Below are 27,705 nucleotides of genomic sequence, written 5' to 3'. Positions count from 1 at the left end.
AACTACGAGGCCAGGCCATTTCCTTCTCACATTTTCTCGCAGGCATCGCAACACGTCCCGGTAGTATCATAGATTAACATTGTCAGTCTGGTGCGAATTCACGATGAACTTATGCTAACTAAGTCAAAGAAAACTATCAGCATGGCTTTGACATCTGACCTGATCTGACGAGCTTTTTTCGGTCTTTGAAAACCTTTCTCGACCCAACGTGAAGATCGAGCCTCGGTCTCAACTTCATAACCGTAATAGCGTTAATGCAGTGGAGGTTAGAGGTTCGTCACATAGTGCTGCGCGGAGTGGTCATGCGATTCGAGGCGCCATGTCACGGACTGCGTGGCCCCTCCCGCCGTAGGTTCGAGTCCTCCTTCGGGCATGTGTGTGTTTGTGTGTTGTTCTTAGCGTAAGTTAGTTTAAGTAGTGTGTAAGTGTAGGAACCGACGACCTCAGCAGTTTGGTTCCTTAGGAATTCACACATATTTGTATATTTTTTTCCCTCACATAATCTACCACTAGAGATATATGTTGTACTTTGTGCCGTACATCGTTGAACAAAACGGTGAGACATTTACATGACAATCAAATGGAATTGATGAAGGACATCGAAAAAGTTCAAAGAAGAGCAAATCGTTTTGTGTTCTGGCGAAATAGCGGCGAGAGCGTCACAGATACAATACGTGGCTCGGAATGACAGTCATTAAGACAAAGGCTCTTGCCATTGCGGCACTATCTTCTCATGACATGATTAACTTCCTCTTCCGATGGTGAAAATATTTTCGCACTTACATAGTGAGAAACGATCATTGTAATAAAATAAGAGATACTAGAACTCGCACCCGAAAGACATAAGTGTTCGCTCTTCCCAAGCGCTGTTTGAGAGTGGAACGGTAGAGAAATAGCTTGAAGGTGATTCGATGAAATCTTTGCCAAGCAATTAATTGTAAATTGCAGGACAGTGATGTAGATGAAGTTGGGAAAATTTCAAGTTTATTACACAATATCGAAAAACACACTGAAGTTCCTGTTAGAGGCAACAAGGTAAAGATAGTTTCTCTCTTATGAGAAGACCACTGCCAGTGACGCAGAGAACACGGTGGGATGTTGCCCTAGGTGTGCTTGCAACAGGGATAATGGTTTCCTTGGTGAAATGAGCACAGATCGCCGATTTCTGACCAATGGTAGCACACGAAGAATAATTATAACGAGACTAGGTCTCCACTATTTCCAATCACATGTCTTTGTATGGAGAGAGTACAATTGAAACTGTTTTCTTGCAAGAACGAAACATGGAGGAGGTTCTACAATCGATTGCGCAGTCGTATGGAGAGGTGGTTGTACCTTCCGCAAACATTCACCGTCAGTGTCCAATTTTTACGTACAATTCCTTTATAGCTAAAGATAATCGCTGTACTTGTAGACATTTCTCTGTCTCTCTGCCTTGCTGCAGTCGACTGACGTTGCACATATTTTTGTCTAAGAATCTGTTGACCTATCTTTGGGAAGCTCGATGCAGTCTTGAAAACAAAAGGTGCATTGTTAACGCTAAATATTTCGGTAGGAAATCCATGTTAAGCAATGGGTCACATGTCGTAACGTAGGTGGGATTCCGCCACTGGTGCCGGCTTGAATGGAAAATGTTTTTCCCAGACATTTTCTAATGTAAGCTGCCAACGAAACTGCTTGCAGACAGCCGTGTGCAGTCACCATAACGCGGTTTTTACGATGGTAATTTTGTTACTCAGTTTCAGTTAAACGAATAATTCATTGGGCAGAGTTCATCTCATTATGCACTTGACATGATTTCATTTGATGCATTTTGATTTCGTATAATTTTCACAATTTGCGGTTTACAAAACTTCGCCGTCTTATGACCTATGTGCGTTCACTGTGTTGGTGCGATGTAATGCTTCAAAGTACCTTGGTTTAAGGTCATCGGCCATATTCTCTTAAAGTGTTTAATTCGTAATTTCCTATGATTTGCACGTTGTGATGGTAATAAGGGATTTTCTTTCAGGTAGTGAAACCCATCCTTGTACTGTTTGTACTGGTTATCCTACATATTATCGGAAGACGCTGAATTTAGTGATTCTTGCAATTCACCGTGGTATCCTGTGAACACGTTGTTACGATCTGCGTTTGGTAATAATGTGCCCGTGCTATCTGGTCTGCAGCGATCCGCAGTGATATCTCAAGTACTGCTTCGAGCTTGGTAACAATTTAATTTTTATTTGTAAAAGTATTACGCTTTTTTTTGTCTTTATGGGATTGGATGTGCGAAGCTTCATTTCATGTAGCTGACGAAATAGATTCATGAACACTTCAGCGTTCGAGTAATGTGAGCGATCAGCCGGCAGCAGTGGCCGAGCGGTTCTAGGCGCTTCAGTCAGGAACCGCGCCTCCGCTACGGTCGCAGGTTCGAATGCTGCCTCGGGCATGGATGTGTGTGATGTCCTTAGGTTAGTTAGATTTAAGTAGTTCTAAGTTCTAGGGGACTGATGACCTCAGATGTTAAGACCAATAGTGCTCAGAGCCATTTGAACCATTTGTGAGCATTCAGCTACCGAACACAATGCTTGAATTTTATTTCTTATCCTTTTTATTGGGGTTCGAAGTAAAATCATTATTTAATAGCCGTTTACGAACGCGCTTGTCTTTGATACAACATCCGACACTGACCACCGCCTTTTCTGACCCCTACCGTTCCTGCTTCCACAACCTTTTCTTGTATGTGGATAGAAGAGATATTCCCAGTGGTCAGAAATGAACTTAATTCGCTTTTAGGCTTGTACTGTTACAATTATATTAGTTGGGAGGTCCTAGATACAGCATTCCCTTTTACTCTGATACATAAATGTTTGAGTTAGGGTAATTAAGTAGGGGCTTCATGGTCCGGTAATTAATATGTACTTACTTTGATTAAAATGACTTATTCACAGTACAAACATGAGCATTGCATGTGGTTGTGAACTCAGTGAATTCAGAACACATATGAACGTGAAATTGTAGGAGAAGACGTAAAACAAGGTATCTTGAACATAACGATTGTCACTGCAGACATCCTGAAGTAGAAAGTAACTAGAGAGATCTACGAAGTAATTAATTTAAAATTACCAACAGCCTTGCCGCAGTGGTAGCACCGGTTCCCGTCAGATCACCGAAGTTAAGCGCTGCCGGGCTGGGCTAGCACTTGGATGGGTGACCATCAGGTTTGCCGAGCGCTGTTGGCAAGCGGGGTGCACTCAGCCCTTGTGAGCCAGCTGAGGAGCTACTTGATTGAGAAGTAGCGGCTCCGGTCTCGTAAACTGACATACGGCTGGGAGAGCGGTGTGCTGACCACATGCCCCTCCATATCTGCATCCAATGACGCCTATGGGCTGAGGATGACACGGCGGCCGGTCGGTGCCGTTGGGCCATCATAGCCTGTTCGGGAGGAGTTTATGATTTTCAATTCCCCGCTTACACATTAATTCTGCAAGTATGATGATGGGATAATACGTGTTCTCTAGTCTATATGTTCACCATATTTCAATGGTATCGAAGAACTGTCGAGGGTAGTGGATCTGCAATCACTGTCTCGAAGAATTTGGAACAGTCTTTCTGCAAAGATTCGTATAAAATCAGATTTTCAGTTTACGCGGCTCGTTGACAGAAGAAGCCACGCACCATTTTTAATTGATGCTCATATTATTCTTGCTAGTATCATCAATAATAATAACTGTTACTGAGGCTGACTTGTAACTGAATAGTAAGAAAAATTGTTTACAACAAGGAGACATTTTTTTCTTTTCAGCTCCTTACAGCATTCTCCACTCTTCGCACACATGGTGCCCTTACGTAGGCTCGCGTCACTACATTTTAACAATAGGCATCACAAGGTAATACTTTGTAATATCTCATTCCGGGAAAAGAGGATCGTTTTTGTCCAAAACATACCCTTCAGGCTACGTATGCTGCTAGTTCAGGAATTTGTAAAATCAACTATTTAAGAATCTGATGAGTATAAAACTGATACCGCAGAAAACACACTTTTTTTATCAAAGTTTTGTTAACCTTATGCACTTTTTGGAAGGAACCAGTCAGCCATATGGTAAACACAAGAGAGGACTATATACACCGTTAACAATAATTTGTTTCTCTGCAACAGTCTTCCAGCAGGCCTCTGCAATAATTATTGAAAGCTGTCAATGGCACAATTGCAATTCTGTGTTGAAGACATGTGAGGTGTTTGTATTCTGTGGTGAACGTGTGGGTGCTGTTCTGTCATTCTGCGCAACGGATTAATTTGAGATGTACCCTTTACCCTGTGGCTCCTGCAAGATGCAATTTCCACCTCCACACTACTACAGAAGTCAGACAGACGCTCCTAACATTCTAAAGAGAAATGCCTGAAAAACTTTCAGCAATAAATATCTTCTGGAGTCATCCGCTGTAAGGAAATGACACAAAAATTCACAAAAAAATGGCTCTGAGCACTATGGGACTTAACATCTATGGTCATCAGTCCCCTAGAACTTAGAACTACTTAAACCTAACTAACCTAAGGACAACACACAACACCTAGTCATGACGGGGCAGAGAAAATCCCTGACCCTGCCGGGAATCGAACCTGGGAACCCGGGCGTGGGAAGCGAGAACACTACCACACGACCACGAGCTGCGGACAATGGCACTTTTAGTTATGAACTGAACAAGCTATTTCTGGGTTCTTTTCAGAATGTGAAGTTACCTCTTAATGATAGGATTCGCTAATGAAATTTCTATACAAAGCTTAAGATTGTTGTTTACTTGGCAGAATGGCTGAGAGCCACGCCTACTCACCTTGAATAATTATCTGTTAGAATGTTGCTAGGTACGGTCGAGGCTGTTGCGTATGAAATGCAGTGAAGTGTACTGTTGTTGAGGAAATATGGGGCTCGCAAGAGCTGTAGCGCACATTACCATAAGCTGTGCTGACTGCTGTATGCGCCTCTACCTGCTGACAAATAAGATAACTCTCTTTCTATCTGGATTGACCTTCGCCAATCAAACTCTCCCTACGCCTTGATGAAGTCAAGGATTCCTATTCGCCCCTTGTCTAACTATTGGCGTGGTACACCGGTCTGATAACCAGTCCACCGCGATGCCACTCAAAAATTCGCTCGCAGGCGTTTAACTATAACTTTCTCCATTCACACAGCACAATCAGTGTGGTGGCCAACACAGTGAACAACGCTTAATTGCAAGGACTCAATATATAGTCGCACTCCGATTCACTCTCGACAGAGGTGCTCTCCCAGTGAAGTACTGAGGAGAGACTTGTTCCTCACTCTTTGAGTAGACGTACAAGCGCACACACTCTCGTTATGTGTTCTCGCTCCAAGAGCTACAACAGAATGGCCCCTCCCCACGCCAAATGTGAAAGGGTATATGCTTTGGTCTCTTCCATTACTACTTCAGCTCAAGGCATCAGGAATACTGTCTGCCAATCAGCATTGCTATTCTAAAATGGGAGAATGACGTTTCGTTTAAGGCGACCATTCCGGAAATCTGTAGCATCGGCGTTTGGCGTTTGCTGTCTCCCTGTGAAAACCTCTGAAACTGTGTGCTATAGGCTGGGCGCTCCCACACAATGTAGCGGAATCTGCTTTTAAGCCGAACACGGGGTCATTCTCCCTTTCACTCGGGCAAACGCTGTCTGCTCTACAGGCGGTCGCCAGCCGATGTAGATAGGTTGACTTGTCCTCTGAAGGGACTGGCCTCCTGGTGTGCGGTTCGCCTCTCCCGACGTAAAAGCTTTTGTGACCGTCATGTCTTGAATGTGTGTGGGTACGCCAGCCTCGAGTATTTCAACCTCGGTGCGCATTTGCGATTTACTTGTTATTTGCATATTGTGTACATGAATTCATACAACATTGACTTTATCTTATCGAGTTTGGGTTCGAATGAAGCGTCTTGATGTGCTGAATATGATTGTGAGGGCATAATATGTAAGCAATGAAGGTCAGGAGACCACGAAGTTTTGGAGGACAACAATATATAGACATGAATATTGCCGCATAACAGGATGATACACATCCTTAACGGCCTTTAGTTTACCTGAGGGAGAGGAGAACAACATGATCATGCTGAAAACGAAATTAAAAGGCAAATTCTGTAAATTTTCATTACCTCACAGACCAGACTTACTGACATATGAAACACATATTGTTAAAATGATATGTCACTCTAAGATAGCATCAAGAGGAAGTGCAAAGACCGACGCCTAAAGTTATGGTTGTTTCTAACAAAAGATATCACTGACATGCCAGAAAGAAAGCGATACCAAACTGAATGCAAGGTTCTCCCATTCTGGGGCATCTTTAGATGTGGGGCCGTAGATCGAGATTTAGACTTCTGGTTTAGTCATCTTTGTGAGCTGTCTGATTAGGACTTCCCTCACGCAAGCTGTGGCCAGCAGTGAAGTATTGATGACACCACTGTCACAAGATGGCGCTCTGTGCTGCATGCTTACGTATGCATCCGCTGGTAACTCACTATGTCTGTTCTGTAGTGTCTGTATCTCCTGTGCTGCCACTACTATATTGAACCATACATTAGTAAAACTCTCCAGCATATATGAATAAAGTACACCGGCCATCATCAATAAAGAACTTCAGTAAGTTTTATTCTGCAACATGCATCCTACTGTGATTACAGCTACTGCTCTTGTCTATCGAAGCTTGTAACGTCTTTTTATATTTTGTTACAATCAATGTTAAAATGTCGGCTCAACCACCGTTTCACAGTGTAAAAACATTTAAATTTAAGGATTTCGAAGGTCAAGCCTTCACATCAGAATTATTACATAAGAATCTCTAAAATTGATCAACATAAAAATAAAAATCATACCAATGAAAGTTTATTATTTTTATTTCTACTTTGTTCGCTTTTAGAGATTCTTTTATAATAATTCTGATTTTGGAATCATGACCTTAAATTTAAGTCTTTTTAGAACGTGAAATATGGTACAGCTGATGCATTAGCATTCTTATTGTCAATTAAGATTTCTATGGTGTCTATATACTTAATAGTATTCCGATGTATCACTGCTTTAGAACCCTTGCTCTCTGAGAAAAATTTTCCGAGGCTAAAGCAAATGCTTTATTGTCGCTGATTATTCGCCTACACCCAAGAGTTTGTTTATCTAATGGTAGATTCTTGATGGCGGACAGTACCTTGTACTAGTCATTTCGCCGGCCGCTGTGGCCGAGCTGAGAGAGGCTCTTCAGTCCTGAACCACGCTGCTGCTACGGTCGCAGGTTCGAATCCTGCCTCGGGCATGGATGTGTGTGATGTCCATAGGTTAGTTAGGTTTAAGTAGTTCTAAGTCTAGGAGACTGATGACCTTGGATGTTAAGTCCCATAGTGCTTAGAGCCATTTGAACCACTTTTACTACTCATTTCCTTTCGTATTTCACTGGCAAATGAAGCGAGGGGAAATGACTGTCTATATGCCTGTGTACGAGTCTTGTTTCCCTGGTGTTATCTTCATGGTCCTTGTGAGACATGTAAGGTGGAGCCTGTAGAATTCTAGTGTGGTCAGATTCAAATGCCGGTTCTAAAAATTTTCTCAGTAGTGTTCCGTGAAAAGCTCATCGTCTTCCCTCCAGAGATTTCCATTTGAGTCCACGAACCATCTCCGTATTACTGACGTGCTGATCAAACCTATCGGTGACAAATCTACCACAAATCTGAACTGCTTCGACGCCTGTGATTGTATCAAGCAACGCTCCTACCCACCTCCACTAACTTGCCCTTTATTTTTCCTTTTCTGAACAACAAGCTGCCACACATCTCTAGAAATTTCATCGTCATTTTGTAATCTTGTATCCCCTTAGTGTCATTGTACACCGACACCTTCCGCACACCCCAGCGCTATCGGCAAACAGCCGTACATTGCTTCTCACACTGTCCGTCAAATCATTCATGCATACAGAAAACAACAGCGGTCCTAGCACACTTCCCTGGGTCTCCGATGAGTCTACAACGGTGCGCCGTGTCAAACGCTTTCCGGAAATCCACGAATGTACAATCTGCCTGTTCCCTTCACCCGCGGTTTTTTATAGAATACGATGTGAGAAAGGGGTAGGCCAACTTTCGCATGAGCTATTCTTTCTAAATGCGCACTGATTTGTGAACAGAAGATTTTCCGCCTCAAGGAAATTTACTGTATTCGAACTCAAGATATGTACAAGAATTGTGCAGCAAACCGATGTTAAGAACATTGTAATTTTGCGGGGCCCGTTCTTTTCTCCTTCTTATATACAGTAGTCACAAGTACTTTTTTCCAGTTGCTTGGGACTTTGCACTGGGCGAGAAACTCACGACAAACACAAGCTAGAGTGGATGCGTTTTACTGTTGCTTTCAGCGCAGGTAAAAACAAGTCTCTCTCGTGCCAGTTTGCTGCTAATGACGGGCAAAGGCAGAAACAAAGTTAGAAAAAGTAATTACATCATTACGTGCGCAAATTAGAAGTGAATAGTGTTTGGGAAATATATTGTCGTAAGAAAAAAGGCGTAAGAGAAAATGAATATTATGGCCGTAAACAGTAAAATAATCCCGTTTCATTCTAATGAGAAATAATGAAGTTTTGTAAGAAAGTGTCCTACTGTAGTGAAGCAATTGAATTCTGAGAACTACATTCGAAAGGCCTTACACCGAAAACAAAAGCGTGTAAATGTTTAATAGTCATAAATGCACGTAATTTAGTATTTTGCGCTTGAAAGTGTTTCTCCTGTTAACGCAAGTACTTCTTTTCCTAGGAAGTGATGCAGAACTGCTTTTTTCCTTGTTTCCCGGAAAATTCTTTTGTGGGATAACTGTTTTATGAATGTGTGAATGCAAATTTTAAAACTTGCTAATTTATGTTAATCAAAGATGTTCCGACCTTAGACTGCCGAAAATTAGGAAACCGCTCAATGAATGTAATTCTCTAACAGACATTATAAAGAAAAGAGCTTACAGCGGACTGTATGGAGTGAGCAGATGATTTTTGCACTTTACCGTGAGGGGGGGGGGGGGGGGATAAAGCGTGACTGAATGAAACCGCAAAAATATTTGAGTATTAAATATTCTATGCGGAAACCATCATGCCGTATTAAACGCATCTGTGAATTTTAATGCATGTGTGTTGCCTACGTGGTAGTTAACGTGAGAATTGTTTTGGTTGCGATCGCGTGTGCCTAGAAACAGCTGCGGGATGACGGAGGACCACAACACGAACATTTATCCTGGAATATATTATAAGAACAACTTCATAAACACGCTGTTGTGACAAAGAAAGCGAAAAGACCGGAATACCTCAAGGAAAGTGCAATGCATAATCAATAAGTAATGCAATTGTTTTATGTATGCACTAGATTACTGAAATTTTTTAGTGTGAATACCTGCATCCGAAGATGAGGCAAGTAGCCTCAAAATTTAGTATGTTGCCATAGTAAACAATGTGAAGGTCATTTTATAGCAGTCTTGGCCAAATCCATTTTTACCCGCAAACGAAGAATTGTTTCCGGAAAACAGAATTTATTTACATAACTTCGTAATGCAAATTGAGATAGCCTCCACCATACTGTTATTGGCAGATATTGTGCACAATCACAGTGAGCCTGAATCTAGCTCCCACTGCAGAAGCTCAAGTACTTTCCTTTGGGAGCAAGGTAGTTGGTAGTAAACTACCAACTGGAAACACCAATGTTCACTTACGAACTCCCCTTGCACTTGTCCTAAAAGGAATGGGGTCTAAGGGGGACTGGATCTGAAACAGTCCCGTCTACCCTTAGGAGTAAAGAATAAAAATTACATTAAAACAATTGGTTACCCTACTCATGTCCAACAAGTAGTCGGTTTTACTAAGTCTTGTAGGTCTGCACCTTTTTCCCTGACGTGTAGTCTCGGTTCCGACCAGATATATCCCGGAACTGAAAACAGCTTCCGAAATATTCCCCACTGTGGTTCTCTCTGCCCAATATCAACTCGCCAGATATTTGACTGATAAGAAAAACACTAGCAGTGTATTGGATCTTGGACATCCCGTTCTTTCCTTTAGAGTAAATAGTGAAAAGTATTAAATTAAATTTCGGAAGGTTACACAATTGAAATGTCCATTATTACTCTCTACTTCTTTGGAACTGGCTGAAAAGGAACAAGTTTCACAACAATTTGGCTTGCTCTCATCAGCGGGAACGAAAAATATTTAGAGATCTCAGGATTATAAAATCATGCCAAAACTAGTGGTCTTCTCCGAAACAATACCACTTGGAAACGCTCTCACGCCAGTCTCAGCTGTCTGGAATTTTTGAAAAGAAGAGGCCTCCACAGTGTCTGGATTTCAGTTGGTAATGAACGAAATGAATGTGACAAAAGTTAACGAAAAGTAACATGTCTGTGAATGCAGACATTTGGATTAATTAAAAGGTTTCATAAAAGGGTCGTGATATTTGGAGCATTCGCTTCGAACAATTCGGTGACAGTGTACTTTACTGTATAAAATTATTAATTGGTACTTACACGAAAGATGTCTCGGATTACATTGAGCGAACGTGACACACACACACGAGTCACACCATGTTTCGAACCGTTTGTGTTAAAATATTACTAAAAAAGAATAACGGCAAACTACCTGTGAAGAAAGGCTGGTAAGAATTGTTAAACTGCTCATTTTTTATGAAAAGCTGGTCCCTCGGTCATGTAAGTTTCACACAGTTATCAGTCTGTTGTTCTTTGCTTTGGCTCGACAACGATCAATTACGGTGGTAAAACAAGCAATACCACTAGTTATGAGCTTGTGTTAGTGATAAGATTGGCATAAAAAATGACACACCAGAGCTAAAATTATATGTTAGTTGTGTGGGACATACGAAAGTAACGATAACTGAAGTAACACTGAAGTACTGTTTGAAATATCCGTACATCGTCCATGACTGTAAGAACGACATGATCAATGTCAGACTCAGAGTCTTTATTGGCCGGGCAGTGTGTGATTGGAGGTTTCTTCGCACAGTAAACACATTTGGTTCGAAAATTGCCTGAAATTTCACTGACGCGTTTTTATATCAATTTTAGGTGTTGTAGCTGGAGTAGGTGTTAGGAGGCAGTTATGAAGACACAAAGATGACATCTAAATTTCTCTTTCTTGGACGTTTTACAAAGGAAATCACACGAATAGTTTTCATACGTGTATGCTGTTCAATAGAGTTTAGTAACCTTTTTTGGAGCATGGGAGCCTTGTTTTGTTTTGTTCTTCTTCTTCTGCCTACCCATTAATGATTGTTGGCGACCATACTATACATCTTTATTCTATGAAGTAATTAAGTAGTATCAGATCTGTGCTAGGTAATCCTGACCACTGTTTTATGTTATTTAACCAAGACATTCTTCTTCGCTCGTATTTTCTTTCACCCTCGACCTTCTCTTCTGATATCGGCAGTAGAAGCACTCTACTCTGCAAAACTTAAGGGTGAGCGGCATTAACATACTAACTACTCTGTGGAAACGAATAAAACTTAGAGAACATGTTTCGAGAGGTACTGCAGTCGTGCACAGAAAGTTGGACGGACCGAGCAAGCTGGCGCTGTGGTTAGCACACTGGAAATGTTTCAAAGGGCTCTGAGCACTATGGGACTTAACTTCTGAGGTCATCAGTCCCCTAGAACTTAGAACTAGTTAAACCTAACTAACCTAAGGACATCACACACATCCATGCCAGACGCAGGATTCGAACCTGCGACAGCAATGGTCGCGTGGTTCCAGACTGCAGCGCCTAGAACCGCTCGGCCACACCGGCCGGCTAGCACACTGGACTCACATTCAGGACGACGACGGTTCAAACCCGCGTCCGCATCTCCTGATTTAGGTTTTCCGTGGTTTCCCTAAATCCCTTCAAGCAAATGGGAGAGATGGTTCCTTTGAAAAGGCATGGCCGACTTCATTCCCATCCTTCCCTACTTCTATGGGACCGACGACCCCGCTGTTTGGTCCCCTCCCCCAAATCAACCAACCAACCAGCCAAAGTTGGACGTCACATGGAGCGCTTGTTAGCGTGACTATAGGGCCAAATGGCGGTGACTTTCCAACGCAAGTCAGTTAAAAGGACGTGAAAAGACAGTGTGTGTCGATCAGTGAGCAGTTATAGTACACTTGTGGCCGTGTTCTTCATTACGACGTGGAACAAAGACGACATGTGGATGACTTCACATGGAGAAGAACCATCGGGAATCTGGAAGAAGGACTAAATTTGACGAGTGTAGGCTCGGAGTTTGGTATTGCCCACAGCGTTATTGCATGTACCTGGAGAGCGTTCAGAACCAAAGGCATACTGACTGAAAGAGAGGAAGTACTCTATTACGGTCAGTTACAGCAGTAGATGATGGCTACATTGTGCAAGATGCAAGAATGGAACCATGTCAAACAGCGGGTGCAGCTGAAAAGACATATAACAGGACTGCAAGGCACGCATTCTCACAGTCCACTGTGAGGGGTCTCTTTGCTTGATGACCTGTACGTTATTTTTCTGACACCCTTACATCGGCGACAGCGTTTTAAACACTGCCAAGAGCATAGAGATTAGACAGCGATGAATGGGGTCGCGTGCACTTGTCGGGTAAGGAAAAATTCATTCTGAGTAGTGATTCTGAATTTGCCCTCATGTGGCGAGAGGTGGAAGAACGTAGTGCACCCAGGAACACTGTCGAACATGTTCGTTTTGGTGGTTCAGGTGTTGTAGTGTGGGGAAGCATAATGTTTCGTGGGTGTACGACCTGTTCCAACAGGGTACGCTCAACGGTCAGCATTATTGTGACGCTGCACTTCTTCCCCATTGCGTCTTTTTGGGAGTACATAGTGCCCTGACCATTTTTGTGGATGACAATGCGTGACCGCATCAAACAGCGCTCGCAGAGGACTTCTCGGAACGAGAAGATATTCGGCGAATGGACTGGCCTGCCTATACCTTTGTCGTTTGAATGGTGACATTTACTTAACCACCACATAATAGCAAAAATAAATAAATACAATAATCACAAGTAATTATCAGCGACAGGGTAAGGGTAATTAGTTGGTTACAGCATGACTCGGTTTTAACAAAGCCGCAAACACAGTGTCAGAATAAGTATAAAACAGTAATTTCTTAATACTTCTTTCCTCAAAACGGAAGCTGCTTAAAGCGCAATATCAAAGACACCTTTAGGACAATTTGAGGAAAGGTCACTCAAGCCTTTAAAAGGGTTTTCAGAAAAATAATTAATTTTTTTAATCAAACAGGGCATTAGCACACAAGAGGGCAAACACACTGCAAAATTCAGCATAAAATCTACTGAAAATTTTATCAAATACCAAAACAGCAAAAAATATCAAGGTTGTCCACACGTGAGGCAAGTGTAATCCCAATTTAGTCTGAGACAAGTAATTATGGCTAAATAAATATTCACGTAATATTATAATCAAGACAGTACCTTGTGCTTAAACAAGTTAAGAAAAAAACTTACATACGCGAAATTAATAACATGTGCAATACAAACACATTCCAAAGGAGATGTACAACTTTAAGTACAACTGTAAATAAGGTTCAAAAAAGGTTCAAATGGCTCTGAGCACTATGGGACTTGACTTCTGAGGTCATCAGTCCCCTAGAACTCAGAACTACTGAAACCTAACTAACCTAAGGACATCACACACATCTATGTCCGAGGCTGGATTCGAACCTGCGATCGTAGCGGTCGCGCGGTTCCAGACTGTAGCCCCCAGAACCTTTCGGCCACTCCGGCCGACAAATAAGGTTCCATAGATCAGATCATTAAGTAATAAAGCCACTAGTTAAAATTTATCTGAAAATAGCTCGAAACAGCGTGCTAAGGCAATGATGGACTTGCCTCGAAGCAAACCAATAAACACCAAGGCGATAAGTAACAGCAACAAGCCCCCGCAGCCACCAGCCGCTGAAAAACCGGCTGCAAAACTCAGAAGGCTAAGTAGGGCTGCTAGCAAAAGTAGGCCAAACAAACAAGTTAAGCATATATTTCTCGATAAATGTTGAGCACAAGGCCTCTTAATAGTCCACCAGATTTCAAAAATGTATCTTTAACCAAATTTACAAAATATCAAAAATGCGTAGGAGTGGCGAAGGTAACGTCTCGTAAACCATATGCTTAATAAAATTTGATACAGGAAATTTCAATAAATGCCCAGAGAATAAGACCCGACAGTAATTTAGCCAAACCACATCGCATGGCAGCTTACGTGAACCAAACAGTTATGCAAGGAAAATGACAAACTTACGTCTATGAGGCATTCCTTAATAATTAGATCTTTCAGGGAATGCTTCCTTCCTCGGTATTTAGGCATGGAAACTACAACACAATTTTAACACATATATTAAATACAGGAAACGTCTGTTAAAGCAAACAAAATATAAAATAAAAAACTGAATGCTAAATTCTTAAAAAAACACTTACGATCTCAATTTAACCTGCAAAGTTTTTGCCTCGGCGTATTGCCAAAACACTACCCCAGAATAGCACGGCACAAGAAAGCCGAGGGCCATATAAACGAGCAAATCTAACATTAAGACTGACAACTGAATTTAGTCTTTCGTCCTGCATACAGACAACACAAGTACACTACGATGGTGCTCTCAATGGTACACAGAAATCCCTAATACATGCACTATTACATATACAGCCAAATATTTTACTGAGCAGAAATATAAATAATCCGAAACAACAGAGCCTTAGCTCAGATAATCACGCTCAAACAAATATTTCATCTAGCCTCCAAGCGCAGGCGATAGAACTTAGCGTATCGTGAGAAATACTGATCATAAGCAAACGATGTGGCAGATATTTGACAATCCTTGAAATATCCAGTCCCACACAGCATGAAATATCAAAGCCTGACAAATCGGTGGGGACGTACAGTAGGACGCCGAACTCATCTCAGTATCGTAACTCCGACTTCACCAGTTACACGAAGTCTTGACACAAACAGAGCTAACGGCCGACTGATCCACTATGTCCGGGACTCGGCGCGTGATGCCTACTAGTCCACTGTCACTCGCTGCCAGCCCCTTCCTGCCCTACCAACGCTGCTCAGAGCCTAATTTAAGACTCGCTCTGCCAGCAGCAATCAACGACAAGCTACAATAGATTCGTACTGCCAGTAGTAGTGCCAGTGAATAATGCCCGAAACCAAGAAACGCTTAATCGATTGTGAACCCACCATGGCTCCAATGGCTATTGGCTAAACTACCCTGTTTCAAACTACTCACTTCACTATCCAAATTCAATGAACCAGTCCTAACTTGTAGATCTTTCACATGATCGACCAACTGCTTAACAGTCTCCCTTTGCTGATCACTAAGCTCAAGACAATTTGAATCATCTAGACGGCTACTCCGTTGAGCCAAATGGGCTTGGACCCTACACAATTGGTTATAAGTAGATTGACTGCCTTACAAAAACTGCAAATTATGAGACACTTCTTCCAAAGCTACAGAAGCAGTTGCAATAGTGGCACCATCTCTCCAACGGTGTCAGGGGAAATGTGAAGAGCGTTATCCAATGCTGCACGCAATCTGGCTGCCAGTTCCGGGACGCTACTACCACAGAAACTCACTGTACCTATAATTTATACTCAAGATGTTCATGCTTGAAATATGATACTTCCAACAAACCTCACACCCCAGATCATAACTCCATGTGTAGGTTCAGTGTATCTATCATGCAGACAGGTTGGCTGCATACCGTCAACTGGTCCAGTTCTAACAAGGGAACCTCCCCATCACAGCCCCCTCAGATTTAGTTATAAGTTGGCACAGTGGATAGGCCTTGAAAAACTGAACACAGATCAATCGAGAAAATAGGAAAAAGTTGTGTGGAACTATGAAAAAAATAAGCAAAATATACAAACTGAGTAGTCCATGCGCAAGATAGGCAACATCGAGGAGAGTGAGCTCAGAAGCGCCGTGGTCACGTGGTCAGCGTGGGCAGCTGCGGACCGAGAGGTCCTTGGTTCAAGTCTTCCCTCGAGTGAGAAGTTTACTTTCTTTATTTTTGCAAAGTTATGATCCGTCCGTTCGTTCATTGACGTCTCTGTTCACTGTAATAAGTTTGGTGTCTGTGTTTTGCGACCGCACCGCAAAACCGTGCGATTAGTAGACGAAAGGAAGTGCCTCTCCAATGGGAACCGAAAACATTTGATCGCAAGGTCATAGGTCAACCGATTCCTCCACAGGAAAACACGTCTGATATATTCTATACGACACAGGTGACGGCATCTGCGTCACATGACAGGAATATGTTGTCGACCCACCTAACATGTACACTTGGCGAATGGGTAAAAAGATTATTCTACCTTGCCCGATTTAGATTTTTCTGTGGATGTGATAATCACTCCCAAAAAAAGTGATGAAAACATAAGAGTTTGTTACATAAACTGCAACAAATGAATGGAACAGTTTCACAGTCGCACAGTTTTCCCTTTTAACGTTTTCAAATTTTTCCGTGTGTAGACCGTCAAATCCTGCATATGTCCAAGCAAATCTGAACATGTCCTGGAATTTTGGAGAGTGAAGTTGATTATGTGTTAGTGCCTGAACTTTGATAATTGGCTGAAAATAAAAATTTAAACTTTTCACTCGAGGGAAGATTTGAACCAAGGACCTCTCGTTTCGCAGCTGCTCACGCTAACCGCAGGACCACGGTGCTCCTGAGCTCAGGCTATACTTAATGTTGCCTATGTTGCGCATGTACTACTCAGTTTGTGTATTTTGCTTTTTTTTTCATAGTTCCACACAACTTCTTCCTGTTTTCTCGATTGATCTGTGTTCAGTTTTTCAAGGCCTATCCACTGTGCCAACTTACAACTAAATCTGAGGAGGGTGCGATGGGGAGGTTCCCTTGTAATGAACACGCAGCCGCCACTGGCACCGAGGCATAACCAGCTATCATCAGAAAACACAACAGACCTCCCCTCCGCCCGTCAATGAACTCTCGTTTAACAACACTGAAGTCGCAAATGGCAGAGGTTTAGGGTCGGTGGAATGCATGCTACAGGGCGTCTGTCTCGGATCTATCCTTTGAGTAACCGGTTTGTAACAGTTCCGTGTAGCACTGTGGCGCCCACTGCTGCTCATATTGCTGCTGCAGATGCAATGCGATGTGCCACAGCCATACGCCGACTACAATGGTTTTCCCTCTCGGTAGTGTCGCCGCCTAAAACCCGGTCTGCTTGCGACCGTACTTTCTCGTGACCATCGCTGCCAGCAATCATGTGCAGTGGCTACAGTCCTACCAAGTCTTTCTGCAATATCGCAGAAAGAACATTCTGCTTCCCGTAGTCCTATTTTACGACCTCGTTCAAACTCAGTGACGTGTTGATAATGGCGTCTTGATCGCCTTAAAGGCTTTCTTGACTAACGTCAACTCACCACGTCCAGTCTCAAAGGTAACTAACAGTCACGACCATTACAGTAGCGTGCATTTAAAGCAAGCCTGATTAGCATCCTCATAGTGGTGCTACTAGCCTCTCTCTTCTGCGACTGGCGTGAAATTTGAATATACATCATCTATCGAATGTAGAAACACGCCTACTAACTCTCTCATTTATGTCGCACAACTTTGTCTTGGTGCTACAATTTTTTTCCGTTAGTGTATTTGGAGTTCCGTTAAGATATGTGCTATGTATACAGTTGTCTTCTTTAAACTTGTTAACATTGCCCTCTGTTTGTTGTTCTTCGCATTATTTCAGTGTTTTTTAGTCTTGCTGTTCACGTTATTTTAAGCACTCTTCGGTATATCCACGATTGAAAAGCCGAGATATTCCTTGCAGATGTCATATTCACTGTCCGCCTTTCAGAACAGTATAGCAGTACATACTAGATGTAGCATCTCACAACTCGTACTCTAAGGTTTAAGACTAATCCACAGATCTGGCAACTTTCATAAGTTTTATGAAAGAACTGCAGGCGTTCTCTACGCCTCATTTTATCTGCATGTCTGATTTCCAATCTTCACAGAGCCACGTTCCAGCGTACTTCAGCTTGTCTACTCTTTGTATTGAGGACAAACTGAATCCATATTTGTGTTTGTAAAGGAATGACGATGAATGATAAACACTTTATTAATAATGTAGAAATTTCAGTGGAGTGAATTGTTTTCAACCACTAGCAAAGAAGTTTGTTTTCGATTTGGTGTTTCTGAAATAAGAAATTTTCATATATTATCAGCAACGTATTTTGGACTACAGCTATGTTTGAGAGTAATTACCGTTAGGTATTCTTGTCATATTTAGTACATCGAGAGGTGTATTTTTTTCCAGGACCCGGTTGTGGTACACTCACCGTTTAAACATTTAGTACAGGCCTACTTACCATGGCACTTAGAAAAACTGATAATAAAGTAAACGTTCCAAAATTGAATGGTGCATCTATTTCTTCAGCAAGGGACATAATGCAACAAAAGACGTCTCAAGAACTACTGTTTGCTTTCTTATGCAACACATGAAAGTATAGTAGGTCCTTATAATTTTCTGTAAACTTTGAGATACACTTTCCGTACATGTGGACGTCTGGTTAAGACTGACTTGAATTGCTGTCAATATGATTTACGTCACTATAGACAAATTTGTCTTTTTCTGTCTGTTCCATAGGACTAAATAAATATCAGAAACGTTTAACGTAATAAAATAATTATATGTTGTACATTAGTTTCCATAGCTTTTCACAGTTTCCTTAGTTATTACAATCGCATAATTTGGGTAATATTGGGGGCGATAAAGTTTCTCCTTGGGGACGCTGTTGCAGCGTATATGCAACGTACCACAACTGCGATGCAGGTGTTTAACCACCGACATGTAGCCTAGGGATTAGTGTAGCATATGTGTCTTTCCGACGAGTGTGCAGTAAACGTAGAAACGTAAAGTATGGCGACTTTAGTACCAAATACACCCATACAGGACCACCTCGCTGATACCTATACTTGGCTGCCGAAGGACAACGGCAGACACCCATTAGGGAATGAAGAATGCGTAAGGGGCAGCAAGTCTGTCGAAAACCACCTTTGTGGAATGGTGCGTCAAGGGGTGTTGCTACTTCATGATAACGCACTTCTCCATATCGCGAATTTCGCAACGCTGAAGTTATGCCAACTCAAGTCGGAGACACTGGAGCATGCGCCATACAGTCCTCATCTAGCCTAATCCGATTATCACACGGTCAGTTGCTTAAGAAAAGTCTTCAAAGTTCGACGATACTATCGGTCGAGGATGTGCAACAAACATTTACAGACTTCTTCACGCAGCAGGACACGGTGTTTATCAAAAAGATACTTTAACATGGTACGTCAGAGATTCGGTGTTTTACCGGATTTCTGATATTCAAGGTAGACTCGTGAAATGGTCGTACGGGAAGATCTCCAAATCATCGCTACCTCGGAGATTCTGTGTCCCAACGCTCGTGCGCTGACTATAAAACCATGTTCAAACTCACTCACATCTTGATAACCTGCCAGTGTAGCAGCAGTAACTGACATAACAACTGCGCCAGACACTTGTTTATGTAGACGCTGCCGACCACACCGCCGTATTCTGCCTGTTTAAATATATCTGTATGCCTATACCAGTTTCTTTGGCGCTTAATTGGATATGAAGTGAATTTTTTAATAGGTTGCAACAACTAAACTCACGATTTATTTACTACACTACGCAGAAGCGTTCCCTAAAGTAAAGACTCTTGAAAATATATTATCATGTACTGATAACTACTTTGATTATTTCCAATTACATTACCTATGTGTAGTTAGCACTAAAGCCAATAAACCTTAGAAGCTCTCGTGAGCCAGGGTTTAATACATAGCTTTGCGGCTCACGTGTATTGCGCTTGTAGATAATATTTCGTAGTAGATGCACATTTCTCAGCATATGACGAAAAGACACTGTGAACCTGACGCCGTGGTTAGCTTTGCTGCCTGTGCAAAGAGAGCACCCTCGCGCCTGCAGTGGTGTTTGATAGCTCGCCGCAGAATGCTGCAGACTCTCGCTTTATGGCTAGAGACACGCTACGTGCTACCACGAGCGCATCTCTCATAAACCAGAGCGAGCGGCAGTACCTTAGCGGTCGAGCAAGTGGATAACTTCGGAAGAATGTCACCGCTTTGACAACTTTGTGCTTGCTTCATTTCTCGGCTCACCTCTGATTAAACGGCATAGGAGACGTACCGTATTTACATGTAACATTACGCACTCAGTACCTTGTCTTCTACTGATGGTGCGTATCACCTCACACCACTATAAGAAAGATTAGTACTGGAAATATTTTGAAAAACTGGATGCTTTACTATAACTGTAATAAAACCAAGAAAATGGATCACGAGGATTTGATTCGAAGAAACAACTGGAATTCGTTTGTCATAAGGTTACCACTGGCTACGATGATGATACCTTTTATAAAAAGACGTCCTCGTACAATCCAAAAATTTTGTAGCAGCAAGAGGTAGCAGCTGTCTTTCTCACCATCCTAGAACATTTCTATGTAGTGTGGTTATAGTTCTTTGTTTTCCGTCACACAAAACAAATACGCTTTTCTCTCTTCAATTTATTCCGGTTAATGCTTCAGTGTATCAGACCAGTCCTCAACCGTTATAGATATTTAGCCGGCTTGACGGACTCGAGACTCACTAAAACATTTCCAGGTATGTGACTGTGTTTTTATGAACTGACGTTTCCGCCGTTATTGCAAGGGGACTTCATAAGGGTGGTGTGTCATATATTAACCAGCCTAATAAAATCTTCTTACAGAAGTGCCGTAACGACGGTTTTATAAACAACACATCGGCGGGATCACATACCCGAACTCAAGAGAGAGAAAGTCGACGACAGGTATCAATTCACGTGCCGTTGACTTAGAGGTCATTAGACATTAACGGAAGTTATATACGAAATTGGTCATAGCTTCACTGAAGAAACCAGCCCATTTTCACTTCAAGTGAGTCGGGAATACTACGGAAAAAATGGACAAAGATAACAGGGCGATGATTGTAACCCTTAACGTTGCGATTATGGATAGAATAGCAGTGATCAGTGCTGAAGGTTTTACGAAACTTACGATATTCACGTGTCACTTTATAGTCTTATTGTCTCTTTTCCCATATACTGCTAGAAGAATTAGTTGCGTTTACGTCCTGTCTATGACAAAGTCATTACAGACTGATAACATCCTCTGTTTGAGGAAGGATGTGGAAGAATATCGGGAATGCTTCATGTGGTGTCACTGCCAGACACCACACTTGCTAGGTGGTAGCCTTTAAATCGGCCGCGGTCCATTAGTATACGTCGGACCCGCGTGTCGCCCTTGTCAGTGATCGCAGACCGAGCGCCGCCACACGGCAGGTCTAGAGAGACTTACTAGCACTCGCCCCAGTTGTACAGCCGACGTTCATAGGAATGGTTCACTGACAATCACACTCTCATTTGCCGAGACGATAGTTAGCATAGCCTTCAGCTACGTCATTTGCTACGACCTAGCAAGGCGCCGTATTCAATTGATATTTATCTTGAATCATGTACAGTCAAGAGAGATGTACACCAATTATGGATTAAAGTTAAGTATTACATCATCTACGTACTTTATTTGAAATTCTCAAGACATTGTCCTGTTCCAGACCTCACGCCAGTCAGCGTGTAATTAAACGCGTGCATTTCGGCCTCCTCTAGCAACACTACACTTCAGGGAACAACCCCAGCGTTCGTCATAAGGGAAACCTCACAAGACGTAACTATAGCGAGATGTGGAAATAAAACAGATCCTTCCAATTACCTATCAAATGGCCCGAATTTTGAAACGCTATTACAAAGCGCTATGACGGCACTGACCATTTTTACCAGAGCAATAAATTGGTTAAAATCTAATACTACCAGTCACAATAAATTACAAAGGGTACTAGCAAGTTTTGCAATACAGCATTATTTATTTAATTTTTTGAAGTAATGTCCACCACACTGAATACACCTCTCCATCCTCCGAAACTAATCCCTAAACAAATTCTCCCAAATTTCTGTACGGCACACTCGTTGATCTGAGCCCTCAGGAGGTCCTCATCACATGAAAACTGCACTCCTTTCAGCTTCATTTTGACAAGCAGGAACAGTGAAAAGTCACAAGGAGCAAGATACGGACTGTAAGGAAGGTGCTCAAGATGTTTCAGTCCTGTACCGCCGCAAATATTCGGTGAATGCTTTAGCGGGGTCAGCTGGAGCGGTGTCGTGATGGAAGAACCAAGTGTCCATTCTTGGTTTCGGTTGCAGGTTCTTCAAAGGTTGGATGACTGTGGGCAGGCACTGCTCAGTGTACCACTTAGTTGTAACTGTCTTCAAGCGGTTCTAGGCGCTTCAGTCCGGAACCGTGCGACTGCTACGGTCGCAGGTTCGAATCCTGCCTCGGGCATGGATGTGTGTGATGTCCTTAGGTTATTTAGGTTTAAGTAGTTCTAAGTTCTAGGGGACTGATGACCTCAGATGTAAAGTCCCATAGCGCTCAGAGCCATTTTTTGTAACTGTCTTCTGTGTGTCCAAAACAACACGCTCCACAACTCCAAACGATTTGAAAAAAAAGGAGCTATCATTTTCTTGTTTATTGGTCTGACTAAGTCTCGTCACCTGTCACGATGTAATTCACATACTGAGATTGTCCTCTAGAAAACTTCTGTAGCATCTCCCGGCACGAAGTCACACGTCATGTCATCTGCTCTTCCGTCAGTCTATGCGACACCCAGAAACAACAAAGTTACTTTACTTGCAAAAGATCATGCAGGATCGAACGAATTGCTGGTGCACTTAGCCCTAAGTTATCCTCTATCTATTTATAGATGACTCGCCTGTCTTCGTCTATAATTTTCCTCATAGCATCAATGTTTTCCTCCGCAACTGATGATCGTGGCCTTCCCGTTCCCTCACCGTCCTCCAGAGTGAAATTTCCTCTTCTTAGTTCTCTGTTCCATCCGAATACAGTTGTAAGATGTGGCCACACAACACCGAGTGCAAGAGTCATTTTTTCAAAGCAATGGTTTATGTTTACATCACGCCCGAAGCTGTACCGCAACTGCCCGAATCTCACTTCGCGACTACGATGCCCCAGCAAGCACTTCAAACTAACCCTGCTAGTGAGCGACTGCGCCTACAGACTTGGCACAGCGGTTACAATGCAAGTATGAAGTGTTCTCAGAACACAGCAACGATCAGCCTCCTACAGCTTATTGTTGCGTCGTATTGCAAAACTTTCCTTTCCTAGTACCCTTTATACAACCCTTCCTTCCCCCAGCAGACACTGAAGAGTGGAGTATAACATTCTCTGACACTAGAATGGTAGCCGGCCGCGGTGGCCGTGCGGTTCTAGGCACTTCAGTCCGGAACCGCGTGACTGCTACGGTCGCAGGTTCGAATCCTGCGCCGGTCGCGGTGGTCTCGCGGTTAAGGCGCTCAGTCCGGAACCGCGCAACTGCTACGGTCGCAGGTTCGAATCTTGCCTCGGGCATGGATGTGTGTGATGTCCTTAGGTTAGTTAGGTTTAAGTAGTCCTAAGTTATAGGGGACTGATGACCTCAGATGTTGAGTCCCATAGTGCTCAGAGCCATTTGAACCATTTGAACTAGAATGATAAGTCTTCTGAAGTATGCCATTGTTCAACTATTATCTAACAGAGGTCTGTACACGTTCAAAGAGCTTGACAAGAGCTTTTAGAAACACTTGGTATACTGAATGTAATCAGCAATTCGGCAGTAGCTTGTAATTACATCACATTTGACTGCATCACGGTAGAATGATCCGTCTTCGTGCCAGATCGCGAACGTTCCTGTTATTTCCTAATGTACTGAGGGCGGAGGGAAATTAGCGACACATCTTGAAATGTTCCGTCACCGAATGTGCTGATCATGACGACGTCTCTTTTGTCCTTCCATTTCAGCAACATCTGATTGTAAGCTTGCTCAGTCAAGTACTCCCTATCTTCAGGTTTTAATTTTTCATGAGGTCAGGGAACTCCTTTCTGTCTCGCCGCATTGTGCAGACAATATCGGTGTTCTTATTCGCTAGTTCGTCATCCATGCTTGTACTGCTGTACCTGTTGTCAAAGTAAATGCAAGCACCCTTTCCGAGCAAATAATGACCAAGCCGAAATACAATTCGAAATTTTATTTTTCTTCGTAATAGCCTGCCATAATTTGTCCCCTTACCAGTATAAAGAATGAATAACGTTATGACCCACAGAAAATACATTATCCTCACTGACGAGAGGTACCGTCTACTGTGAGAAGTACGAAATAATAGCAATGTAATACCTGGTAATCTGAAACCAGTCATTCCCATTACCTACAAGTGACACAATGAGCGGGTGGGGATATGGCTGTCGACCCTGCTGAGAATGTGCAGACACTGCAACAATACATCCGTCATGCCCACTTTAAGTGTTAATAATTTTTTTATAATGTAAAAGAACAGCGTTTTGTATACGCTATGAAATAATAAGGAACTGAAACATTGAACTAGAACAGTATCCATATTTTCTGCACGCTTGGATACTCAAGGCTGCGTCCTTGGGTTCCATGTTGTGGGTATTTGTGAAAGTTACAGACCCACCAGAAAAGTTTATACCTCCGAGCACCAACTAATAATGTCGGAGTACCAATAGAAAAGATATCTAACTATCGAGAAATAACACTTAATATCTTCCTTTCCGTTTCAGAGCACCTCGCGAGATGTAAACAAAAACAAACTCAGAGAGAAAGAACAGAGTCTAAATTATGAGGGCCGGGGGAGAGCCGAGCAGTGGAGTTATGTGCTGGTAGAGCGGGATAATGGAATTTACTATCTGTGGCGGCTGTAGGAGTTGAGATCTTGTTGTACTTATCTGCGGCGATACACGTAATCTTTTGAAAGGTTCCGCAAATTTGCATTTAGCCGGTGCTGGGACAACAGCTGCGCCACGGCCATTAGCGCCACGTCGATTATCCGCTGTAAATACGAGACCGCTCCCGTTCCCCATCGACCACGCCGCCGCAAATCCTGGCCAAGTGCGCCGGCGAAAACAATATCGGGGGCGGGAGCGCCCACCTACCCATACCGGGGTGATTCAACACAACCAGGCACTCGCTCTTCAAGCGCCTTCTCAACCTCGTTTTGACACTTTGTATTCCTAATGGAGGTCAAGGTTGTAACACTAGTCCTGGTATCGGTCAATTCACTTTGTAACCGGGTCTGTTGTTGAGCATCAAATCACAAGATGCTGGGAACCGATACTTTCGGTCGAAATTTTTTACACTCTGGTCTACTGAATAACACGTATAGTTAACGACCGTCTATAGGCCAACCGTGAGACCTACTGTTATTTAATAGAATGTTAGTCGACTAATTTTCTTCCAATCAGTAATGTTTGTTTTCAAGTTAAAACTAGTCGCATATCTGAAAATACGCAATAAAATAAAAATAAGAACTAACGAGGCAATTCGCAGCACAATATTTCTCAATCTGTTCTTTCACTGATTTCGAAATTACCACATAATGGAAGCAACACAGACATTATTTACTAAAATTCGTGCTACAAAAAGTATTTAACTTTTTAAGAATTCATATCGCAGTAAAAATCTTAGGTGGCGTAGAATCCGGAAGACCTTCCACATTTTGTGAAACTTTCTGGATTGAATGTTTATTCAAATAAGTGATATTTGAAAAGAAATGACACAATTTCAGGGACTTTACTGGTCTTCAGTCTATATACATAAAATACACAAAAACAATGATGCAAAATTCGCTTTTTATTTGACTGTTCTCGGTTACCTGAATACATTTTTCAAATCACCCAGATAGACGAAACCATATTTTCCGAAATAGCAAATAAACGGTGTCGAGATACGTATAACAAAGTCAGGGAATGGTTAATACACGTGAAGGCCTGTGGCTTGAAAAATGTGTGGCCCCTACCTACTACACTTCTGTGAAACAAGAATAGGAAAGGTAAGGGAATGTACGTACTTCTACATCAACCATTGCATACATTAGATAATAATATATCTAATGGAACTGTGTTTAAAAAACGCACAAAGTTACTCTGTATTTTAAATACAATAAACAAAAAAAGAGTACCTCAAAAATTTCTTTTCCTCGCTTTCGTTCTAGCGAAGTCTATCACATCCTGGAACTCGAAAGAACAGGGCACCTCATGTTCACCTGGAATAAGGCGAAAGCGGAAATGCGTTCTTCTTGCACTGCAGCAGGTATTTTGTTCTTGGGAAGTCTGGAGAATCCTCTCTCAGCTTCGCAATTCAGAATTAGTATTAAGAGGAAAGCGGTAAGCAATCATCACATCTGGAAATACGTCACTTAGATCATTGTCAGCCATTGATTTCGACTGGTGAAATGTTTAACAGTATTTCTTTGAGAGAACACTTCAAATGTTCACTAAAATGAAGAATTCCACAACGAAAACTTTCTTCATCGGTATCACCTCGCTATTTTTTCAAAGTCTGACTTTTCTGTTAAGAGTTCTTTAGCTTCTTGCTGTATTGTATTGTTTGTTAAAGATAAAAAAGTTTGACTATTTCGCAACGTTTTTCTTCTCGCTTTTTTAGTTCTGCTTGTAGTTTATCAACAACTGGAATAAGTGCCCCATGGAATTTATCAGGTCCACTCCATTCTTCTGATTCTTGTCTATCAGGAAATCTTCTTATTTTGTGTTTCCTTTCGTCGCTATATTATTGATACGCATGCTTTCTTAAGCTTCTACTCTGATTTTCTCATTGATCAAAAATTTTCCCTAACACGTCTGAAAAACGGAATAAATGATCGAAACGCTTGACATCCGCTAATTATTTTGTGATCTTTCCGCGAAATGTAAGTTGGCGGCAGTAAAATTGTACTGCAGTCAGCCTCAAATGCTGGTTCTCTAAATTTCCTAAGTAGCGATTCACGAAAAGAACGCCTCCTTTCCTCCAGAGACTCCCACCCGAATTCCTGAAGCATTTCCGTAACACTCGCGTGATCACCTAACCTACCAGTAACAAATCTTGCAGCCCGCCTCTGAATTGCTTCTATGTCCTCCCTCAATCCGACCTAATCCGACCTGACAGGGATCCCAAACGCTAGAGCAGTACTCAGGAATAGGTCGTATTAGTTTTTTATAAGCGGTCTCCTTTACAGATGAACCACATCTTCCCAAAATTCTCCCAATGAACCGAAGACGACTATCCGCCTTCCCCACAACTGCCATTACATGCTTGTCCCTCTTCATATCGCTCTGCAATGTTACTCCCAAATATTTAATCGACGTGACTCTGTCAAGCGCTACACTAGTAATGGAGTATTTAAACATTACAGGATTCTTTTTCCTATTCATCTGCATTTACATTTATCTATATTTTGAGTTAGCTGCCATTCTTTACACCAATCACAAATCCTGTCAAAGTCATCTTGTATCCTCCTACAGTCACTTAACGACGACACTTTCCCGTACGCCACAGTATCATCAGCAAACGGCCGCACATTGCTATCCACCCTATCCAAAAGATCATTTATGCAGATAGAAAACAACAGCGGACCTACCACACTTCCCTGGGGCACTCCAGGTGATACCCTCACCTCCGATGAACACTCACCATCGAGGACAACGTACTGGGTTCTATTACTTAAGAAGTCTTCGAGCCACTCACATACTTGGG

The 27,705-nt window shown here is 42.3% G+C and overlaps 1 pseudogene; it reads left to right on the top strand.

Annotated features, from left to right (window-relative positions):
- Positions 1–3,106: 3,106 nt before the first annotated feature.
- On the top strand, positions 3,107–3,224 carry LOC126238415 (5S ribosomal RNA; annotated as a pseudogene).
- Positions 3,225–27,705: the final 24,481 nt, after the last annotated feature.

Source organism: Schistocerca nitens, chromosome 2 (genome assembly GCF_023898315.1).
Source record: "Schistocerca nitens isolate TAMUIC-IGC-003100 chromosome 2, iqSchNite1.1, whole genome shotgun sequence".
In the NCBI taxonomy this organism is placed as follows: domain Eukaryota; kingdom Metazoa; phylum Arthropoda; class Insecta; order Orthoptera; family Acrididae; genus Schistocerca; species Schistocerca nitens.
Note: the sequence above shows the minus strand (reverse complement) of the source record. Positions and strands in the feature narration are given on the sequence as shown.